Source organism: Hordeum vulgare, chromosome 4H (genome assembly GCF_904849725.1).
Source record: "Hordeum vulgare subsp. vulgare chromosome 4H, MorexV3_pseudomolecules_assembly, whole genome shotgun sequence".
Taxonomy (NCBI): domain Eukaryota; kingdom Viridiplantae; phylum Streptophyta; class Magnoliopsida; order Poales; family Poaceae; genus Hordeum; species Hordeum vulgare.
In genome coordinates this window covers 341,505,020-341,515,604 of record NC_058521.1, presented here as the reverse complement: position 1 = coordinate 341,515,604, position 10,585 = coordinate 341,505,020, and positions in this window count along the sequence as shown.

Here is a 10,585-nt window from a genome sequence, read left to right as displayed (position 1 = left end):
GACACTTTTAAGGATTGAAAAACAGGGGTGAAGACTAGAACCCTCAAACCGAACCCTTATAACAGAATGTTCCATTATAAGGGTTGGGTTTGAGGGTTCTAGTCTTTGCCCCAACCACAACAATGCCACTCGTTCAGAGATTCCCTGTACAAAATGAATTGCTAGTCGTTTATGTCTATTCACTGAAACAACTCTGAATTTTGCCAGTGCTACATCTAGCTCCATCTTTGTTTTTCTTGCTGGGATTAATGCCAGAACATGCAAATTATTGTTGCTTTTTTGTTTTTCTCTCTAAAGGAGCATATTTGCTCCTGATCTTTATTCTGCAGGAACATAATTGTCAATTCAGGTTTGCAAAATGGATCGTCCTGTTGCTGCTCCTGTTATGATCTGCTGAATTGGTGGCTTGCAGGTGTGATTTTCTCCTAATATCTATTCAGAGCAGAGTGTTGCTCCTCTGCATTTTTTGCTGCTCTGAATTACCAAGATGTAGTTCATCTATTGGTTCAGAGATTCCCCTACAAAATCTGAGCATAGAGACACCAAGATCGTCTTCTTTTCTTCACTTTTCAGATCCACGTTCATTCTATTTTCTAGTCAAGCATCCTCACTGTATTAGTCCTTCAAAAAATAATCAAATCATCTTCTTCCTTATCATGCTGAAACTGAGCAAAGGTGTGCGTGAAGGGAACTACCTAGACATGCTTCATGAGAGCGGAGCTGCAAAAGAAAAGGGCATTCATTTGCTGAAACACGGATGCCGCTGCGAAGCTTGGTGATGCGGGTCGGGAGCCCGGGCATGAACCGGAGCAAGGTCGAGCGTGCGGCGGAAGCCATACGGGCTACGCCGCCGGACCGCCACCGCCTCGCCATAGTGGCTGCTGACCACGCGGTGCTTGTGCGAGCACGGCGCCTCGCCGTGTTGCCGTTGCGGCCTTTTGTCCTCGCGCTGCCTGTGCATCAATGACGCCTCGCTGTATTGGCCGCTACCGCGAGATGCGGCCGGAGGCGGCTCGGGTCTGCGCGGGGGCAGGACGGCGGCGGCGGCCCGAGATGCGGTCAGCGGCGGCTCGGAGGAGGCGCGGGAGGAGGTTGGGGACGGGAAATTTCCCTCCCGCGCGTGGCCGGATTGAAGTGAGGGTTGGGGGTAGGTTTTGACCCCATTCCTCACTTATACATGTTGGGAGAGGGTTTGCAGGACCGATCCTTCAACTTTTTTGAGGGTTTAAGGGTTAAGGGGTTCTAGTCTAAGCATTGTTTTTCGTCCAATCCGTGAAAAAACGGTTATTTCTGTTTTTTTGAGGGTTTAAGGGCTCTACTAGACATGCTCTTAGCTCAAGGAGAATACGGTAGGGAGTGTGTGTCCTTTGGTTTCAATACCAAGCCGCTCCGAACCAGACGTACGACTGTCACATCACTTGGAACTCGGTCATCAACAACTGTCTTCATCTAGCTACGGGTTCTATTTCTTCAACTGTTTCATTTCCTCAAATTGTATGATGAAGACTTTCATCTGTGTTGTATGAAGAATTTGTTCGAAGACTTTCTCTCAATTTCCTCAACCTCAAATTCTTCACTTGAGTTAAACTTCACCTGCGTACTATGTACTTGCGAACTGTGCAAACCGAATCTCGTAAACTTCATCATGTATTCTGTTGTAGTTGTTTTTGCACTCCTGATCCTGCGTTGTTTTCGTTGCACTTAATTCATCATTGGGGACTTTCCTCACAAGGAATTTCCTCAGTGATGAAATTCTAAAAATCGCCTATTCACCCCCCTTCTAGTCGATATAGCGCACTTTCACCACTCCCCAAGATTAAAGACCTGTTCGATTAGCTGAATGGTGCCAAGGTGTTTTCAAAGATTGATCTCGGGTCTCGGTACTACCAGCTGAAGACCAGACCCGAGGGTATCCCAAAGAAGGAATCTGTGATGAGATATGGCCATAGCTCAGTTTCTCCAAGTTCTCTGGGAGGAACACCAAGCCAACACTACCTCTATCCAGCAAATGGCTCAAGTCCTTGTGAACAACCAACAACAAGGCTGGAACGGCAATGGCCGCTCCACTCTGTCAGAGTTCATGAGGAATTCGCCCCCAACCTTGATCTAGACTGTTGAACCCGTGGATGCCGATGACTGGAGAAACTTGTGGGGTACTACCACAAGTTCATCAAAGGATTCTGAAGCATCGCCCGACTAATGACTCAACTCTTGAAGAAGGAAAAGAAGTTTGAACATACGCCGAAGTGCGCGGAATGTTTCCAGGACCTCAAGAACAGATTGACAACGACCCTAGTTTTGGCCTCCCCTGATATTCACAAGGAGCTTGTAATATATTATGACACATCAAGTACCGGTCTTGGTGGTGTCCTAATGCAAGAAGGTAGAGTGGTGGCATATCTATCCAGCCAGCCACGCCCTCATGAATAAAACTACGCAGTCATGATCTTCAGCTGGCAGCAGTGGTTCATGCCTTAAAGACATGGCGACATTACCTTGTGGTAAAGCGATGTGAGATATACATAGACCAAAAGAGTGTGATGTATATGTTCACTCAAAAGGAATTGAACATGAGGCAACGAAGATGGTTGGAGCTTATGAAGGATTATGACCTCAGTGTTCAATACCACCATGGTAAAGCCAATGTGGTAGTTGATACCTTGAGCAGAAAGGCTTGTTCCTTGAATGCCATGATCAAGGAAAGGCTACCTTCCTAGTATGAGGAACTTGAGAGCTTCGGGTTGGAGCTAGTCGCACCAGGAGATCTAGCCAACCCCTAAGCAAAGCCTACGCTGATGGACGACATCAAGGAAGCTCAAAAGGGACACGAGAGCATCGAAGGTATCAAGAAGAAGATCAAGAATGGCAAGGCCCCTAGATTCTCCGTGGATGAACAAGGATTTGTATGGTTTGGGAATTGCCTTTGAATACCCAACAAAGTCGAGCTCAAGAATGTGATCATGCAAGAAGCACATGACACTCCATATTCCATCCATCCTGGAGGAACCAATATGTACCAAGACCTCATGGCAAGATTCTGGTGGCATGGCATGAAGAGCCAGATAGCTTCTTATGTCGCTAAGTGTGACGTATGACAGAGGGTCAAGGTTGAGTATAAGCAACCCGTTGGACTGCTACAATGTCTCAAATTGCCTGAATGGAAGTGGGACAAGGTCGGAATTGATTTCATCACCGGTCTTCCCAGATAAAGCAATGGAAATGATTTCATTGGGGTCATTGTCGATCTCCTCACCAAGGTGGCCCACTTTGTTCCTATGAATACAACCTACACGGGTAAAGAGTTGGCAAATCTCTACATCAACCGGATTGTAAGCCTCTATGGAGGCCCTAAGGATTTTTTTTCAGATCGAGGTACCTTGTTTACGTCGAGGTTCTGGAATGGATTTCAAGAGGCCTTGGGAACCAAGCTGTCCTTCAGCACTGTTTTTTGCGATGAGACAGGCGGACACACGAAACTAGTAAATCAAATACTCGAGGACATGCTCCGTGCCTTTGTCTAGGCATATGAAGCTAAGTGGCAGGATTGTTTGCCATTTCCCGAGTTCTCCTAAAACAACACCTATCATTCCAGCCTTCAGACGGCACCATTTGAGGTGTTGTATGGCGCAAGTGTCACACTCCCCTCAACTCGTTAGAAACCAGAGAAGGGCTAGTCTTTGGACCGGATGTCCTCAATAAAGCACAAGAGAAAGTTCAACTCATCAAAGAACATCTAGAAGCTGCCGAGTCAAGACAGAAGAGCTACACCGACTCCCGTCATCGAGACATGAGTTTTCGCGTTGGGGACTATATCTATCTTTGGGTTACGCCCCTCAAGGGAGCAAGCTGCTTCCATGTCAAGGGAAATCTTGTACAAAGATACATCGTCCCCTTCAAGATCACCGACATGCAAGGAGAAATTTCTTACGAACTGGAGCGACCTTCTGAGCTCTCGGATATGCATAACGTATTCAACGTGACGCAGCTCCGAAAGTGCCTCCAAGTTCACAACCACCCTGAGCTCTACAAGGATATCGATCATCAAGCCATCAATCTTCAACTATACCACACTTATCGTGAGAGACCAATCCTCATCTTGGATGACGCCGAGTGTTGCACCAGAAGACGCACCATCAAGTATTTCATGGTACAGCGGGGCAAGCACACCGAAGCGGAGGCAACATGGGAGCGTGAAGACTACCTCAGATCATAGTTTCCTTCTCTTTTTAGTACCTAGCCTAGGAATCTCGGGGACGATGTTCTTGTAAGGGGGTAGGTCTATCACACCCTATCTTTGTAACACTTTTGCCACATGATGGTTTTACAAAAATTAGAGCCAATTAAAACTTTTTTGCATAATTGTGATGGTTGATTTGGTTGCTACTTGCTTGTGAGACTCATTGAGTTTTGAATCAATCGAGATATTCTCCTCTATATAACCCATCTCCTTGATCCCAAACCTTTGCCCTATGATCTTGCCATGTGAACAGGACCAGAAACTATTTTTATAAATTATTATTTCAACAAAAGGTATTTATTTATTTTAATCTTTCTAAAACACCTGGTTTGATATTTGTACTTCAAGTCCCCAATTTAGGAGAGATGCCTTACCCCAAAGTTTCTATTTGAAACCTATTATCAAATAGGATTCCTAAAACCATAAAATAAGTATATTAAAAGTTATTTTCCTATTTTATTTGAACACATGTTTCTAGATCCATAAATGGTATTAAGTAGGAAAAATATTTTATCACTTCAAAAATATTTGAGAAAATTTAGGGAAACTCACTCGACATATATTTTCCATACATAAGAGTTTCAACACACAGTCTGTTGGAAATATGCCATAGAGGAAATAATAAATTGGTTATTACTATATTTCCTTATTCAGGATAGTCAATCATTATCCATGCTAAAATTGTATTGATTGGAAACTCAAATACATGTGTCGATACATAGACAACACACTGTCCCTAGTGAGCCTCTAGTTGACTAGCTCGTTGATCAAAGACGGTCAAGGTTTCCTAGCCATAGACAAGTGTTGTCACTTGATAACGGGATCACATCATTAGGAGAATGATGTGATGGACAAGACCCAAACTATGAACGTACCATATGATCGTGTCAGTTTTTTGCTATTGTTTTCTACATGTCAATGTATGTGTTCCGATGACCATGAGATCACGAAACTCCCGGACACCGAAGGAATACCTTGTGTGTATCAAACTTCGTAACATAACTGGGTGACTATAAAGGTGCTCTACAGGTATCTCTAAAGGCGTTTGTTGGGTTGGCGTGAATTGAGACTGGGATTTGTCACTCCGTATGACGGAGAAGTATCTCAGGGCCCACTCGGTATACAACATCACAATAAGCCTTGCAAGCAATGTGACTAAGGAGTTAGTCACGTGATCTTGTATTATGGAATGAGTAAATAGAATTGCTGGTAAGGAGATTGAACTAGGCATGGAGATACCGACGATCCAATCTCGGGCAAGTAATATACCAATGGTCAATGGGAATAGCATATGAGATTAACTGAATCATTGACATAGAGGTTCAATCAATAAAGATCTTCGTAGAATATATTTGAGCCAATATGGGCATCCAGGTCCAGCTATTGGTAATTGATCAGAGAGTGTCTCGGTCATGTCTACATAGTTCTCGAACCCATAGGATCTCCACAATTAAGGTTCGATGACGATATAAGTATAGTTGAGTTGTTGTGTTTGTGACCAAAGGTTGTTCGGAGTTCCGGATGAGATCACGGACATGACGAGCTGCTCTAGAATAGTTCGTAGGTAAAGATTGATATATGGGATAATAGTGTTTGGTCTCCGGAATGGTTTCAGAATTCACCGAAAAAGGGTTTCATATGTTTCCCAAATGTTCGGGTATGAGAACACCTTTATTTGGGACATGGGGTAAAGCCTACAAGGATTTAGGAAGGTGAAAAAGGAGTTTTGCGAACACCAAGGGCCAAACGCTAGGGACCCTAGCGTCTGGGGCCAGACGCCGAGGACTCTGGCGTTTGGTCTTGGAGTCCAAGGAGGACTCTTGCCTTCCAAGCCAAGCCGATTTTGAGGAGGCTCTTTCTCCGAGAAAAAACCCCGAGGCTCAACATATAAATAGAGGGGCAGGGATAGCACCCAGGACACATCAAGATTTCCCCAAGCTGTGTGCGAGCATCCCCACCCCTCTAGTTCATCCTCCCTCATAGTTTCTGTTGTACTTGGCGAAGCCCTGCGAAAATAGTTTCACCACCACCGATACCATGCCGTCGTGTTGGGGGAACTCATCTACTACTTCACCCCTCTTGCTGGATCAAGTAGGCGAGGATGTCATCGAGCCGTACGTGTGCTGAGCGTGGAGGTGTCGTCCGTTCGGCACTAGATCGGGATGGATCGGGATGGGATCGCGGGACAGATCATGATGAGATTGCGGGACGGGTGGCAATTTGAATCGTGAAGATGTTCCACTACATCAACCGCGTTATATATACTTCTGCTTAGCAATCTACAAGTGTATGTGGATTCGATCTCCCCTCTTGTACATGTTCACCACCATGCATTGGTCTTGCGTGTGCATAGGATTTTTTTGTTTCCCATGCATCATTCCCCAAAAGTGGCATCATGAGCTAGGTTCATGCGTAGATGATATCTCGAGTAGAACACAAAGGAGTTTGTGGGCGTTGATGTTCAATTTTCTTCCCTCGTTAGCCTTTTCTTGATTCGATGATATTGTTGGATTGAAGCGACCTGGACCAACATTACTCGTACCCTTATGAGAGACCGGTTTCATCGACTAACATGCAACTTTTTGCATAAAGATGACTCGCGGGTGTCTATTTCTTCGACTGCAATTGAATCGGATTTGACCGAGGCGGTACTTGGAGAAGGTTAAAAAGCAACATGCATATCACCGTCGTGGCTGTGCGTAAGTAAGGTGCGATCATACTAGATACCCATAGCAGCCACGTAAAATTTGCAACAACAAACTAGAGGACGTCTAACTTGTTTTTGTAGGGTATACATGTGATGTGATATGGCTTATGACATGATATGATATATTGGATGCATGAGATGATCATGTTGTAATAGCTAAATATCGACTTGCATGTCGAAGCTATGGCAACCGGCACGAGTCACAGGGTTGCCTATAATAATTTTGCGCTTGGAGATGCTTTCCTTTATCGCTAGTAGTAGCTTTAGTAGTAAAAACATAGTTAGCGTGACAACCTCGATGGCAGCACAATGATGGAGATCATGGCGTGGCGCTGGTGATGATGGAGATCATGCCGGTGCTTTGGTGATGGAGATCAAGAAGCACAAGTTCATGGTCGTATCATGTCACTTATGATTTGCATGTGATGTTAATCCTTTTATGCACCTTATTTTGCTTAGGACAACGGTAGCATTATAAGGTGATCCCTCACTAAAATTTCAAGGTAAAATTGTGTTCTCCCCGACTGTGCACCGTTGTGACAGTTCCTCGTTTCGAGACACGATGTGATGATCGGGTGTCATAGACTCTACGTTCACGTACAACGGGTGCAAAACAGTTGCACACGCGGTATACTTGGGTTAAACTTGGCGAGCCTAGCATGTACACACATGGCCTCGGAACACAAGAGACCGAGAGGTCGAACATGAGTCATATAGTAGATATGATCAACATAGAGGTGTTCATACTGAAGCTAACTCAACTCACATGACGATCGGATTTGAGTTAGTGAATTCGGATCTTGTGTCAGTTGAATGCATAGAGGGATGTCAATTTTAGTGGGAGTTCTTAAGTAATATGATTAATTGATCTTATTGTCGTGAACATAGTCAAAATGTCTTTGCAATTTATATTGTAGCTTGCGTTGTAGCTCTACTATTTTTGCTATGTTCCTAGAGAAAACTTAGTTGAAAGATGATAGTAGAAATTATGCGGAGTTGGTCCGTAAACTGAGGATTATCGTCATTCCTACACAGAAGGCTTATGTCCTTAATGCACCGCTTGATGTGCTAAACCCCAAGCATCGTCTGTAGATGTTGTGAACATCTCACATAAACGTTTTTGATAACTACATGATAGTTCATTGTGTAATGCTTAAAGGCTTAGAATTGAGGTGTCCAAAACATTTTGAACATCATGGAACATATGAGATGTTCCAAGAGATGAAATTAGGATTCAGGCTCGTTCCCGCATTGAGAGGTATGTGACCTCTGACAAGATTCTTTGTCTACAAAGTAAGGGAGAAATGCTCAATCGTTGTGCATGTGCCCCGATTGTCTGGGTACTACAATTGCTTGAATCAAGTGGGAGTTGATCTTCCACATAAGATAGTGATTGACATAGTTATCCAAAGTCACTCCCACCAAGCTACAGAGCGTCATGATGAACTGTAACATATCAGCCATAGAGTTGATGACCCTTGAGTTATTCGCGATGTTTGACACCGCGAAAGTAGAAATCAAGCAGGAGCATAAATTGTTGATGGTTAGTAAAACCACTAGTTTCAAGAAGGACAAGGGCAAGAAGGGATACTTCATGAATGTCAAACCAGTTCCTACTCTAGTATAGAAACGCAAGGATGAACCGAAACCCGAGACTAAGTGCTTATATTATGAGGGGAACATTCACTGAAGCGGAACTCCTAGTATATCGGATAGATGAGAAGGCTAGTTACTTGGTAGATGAGAAGGCTGGCAAAGTCGAAAAAAGTATATCGGATATACATGATATTGATGTGTACTTTGCTTGTACTCCTAGTAGCACTGGAGTATTAGATATCGGTTCAGTTGCTAAGTGTTAGTAACTCAAAATAAAAGCTATGGAATAAACGGAGACTAGCTAAAGGCGAGATGACGATGTGTGTTCGAAGTGTTTCCAAGGTTGATTTGATCACCATCGCATGCTCATTCTACTCTTGAGATTAGTGTTGGACCTAGATGTTGTTTGGTGTTTGAGTTGAGCATGAACATGATTGGATTGTGTTTATTGCATTACAGTTATTCATTTGAAGAGAAGAATGGTTACTCTCTTTGCTTTAATGATACCTTCAATGGTCATGCACCTAATATGAATGGTTTATTGAATCTTCATCGTAGTGGTACGCATGTTCATAATATAGATGGCAAAAAGATACAAAGTAGTAATGATAGTACCACTTACTTGTGGCACTGCCGCTTGAGTCATATTGGTATAAAACACATGAAGAAGCTCCATACTGATGGATCTGTGTACTCACTCATTTTAAAAACGTTTGAGACAGGTGAACCATGTCTATTGGTATAAACGCATGAAGAAACTCCATGCAGATGGATCGTTTGGACTCACTTGATTTTGAATCACTTGAGACATGCAAATCATGCCACATGGGAAAGATGACTGAAGGCCTCGTTTTCTAGTGAGATGGAACAAGAAAGTAACTTATTGGAAGTAATACATTGTGATGTGTGCAGTTCAATGAGCTCTGAGGCACGCAATGGATATCCTTATGATCTTACTTCATAGATGATTTGAGTAGATACTGGTATATTTACTTGATGAAACACAAGTCTGAATTATTGAAAGGTTCAAGTGATTTCAGAGTTAAGTTGAACATCGTCGTGACAAGAGGATGAAATGTCTATGATATGATCGTAGAGATGAATATGTGAGTTGCGAGTTTGTTACAAATTTAAGACAATGTGGAAATTGTTTCATAACTAATGCCACTTGGAAAACCATGATGTGATAGTGTGTCTGAACATCGTAGCCGTGCCCTATGAAGATATGGTGCATACTATGATGTCTATTATCGAATTACCACTATCGTTTTGGGTTTGTGCATTGGAGACAACAATATTCACTTTAATATCGCACCACGTAGTTCTGTTGAGATGAACCTATGAATTATGGTATGGAGAAACCTAAGGTGTCGTTTCTTCAAAGTTTGGGGCTACGACGCTTATGTGAAAAAGTTTCAGCCTGATAAGCTCGAACCCAAAGCGGGTAAATGCATGTTCACAGGACACCCAAAATAGTTGGGTATACCTCCTATCTCCGATCCGAAAGCAAAATGTTTGTTTCTAGAAATGGGTCCTTTCTCGAGAATTTTTTTGTCTCGGAAGAACTGAATGGGAGGATGGTGGAAACTTGATGAGATTATTGAACCATCACTTCGAGCAATGAGTAGCAGGGCGCTGGAAGATGTTCCTGTGGCGCCTACACTAGTTGAAGTTGAAAGCTGATGATGGTGATCATAAAGCTTCGGATCAAGTTACTAACACACCTCGTAGGTCGACAAAGAAACGTACTGCTCCAGAGTGGTACAATAGTCCTGTCTTGGAGGTAATCTTGCTGGACAACAATGAACCTATGAGCTATGGAGAAGTGATGGTGGGCCTAGATTCCGACGAATGGCTGGACGCCGTAAAGTCCGAGATATAATCCATGTATGAAAACAAAGTGTGGACTTTGGAAGAACTATTGGATGGTCGTAAGACTGTTAAGTACATATGGATCTTTATAAGGGAGACAAACGATGATGGTGAAAGTCACCATTTAGAAAGCTCTACTTGTTGCAAAGAAGTTTCCGACAAGTTCAAAGAGT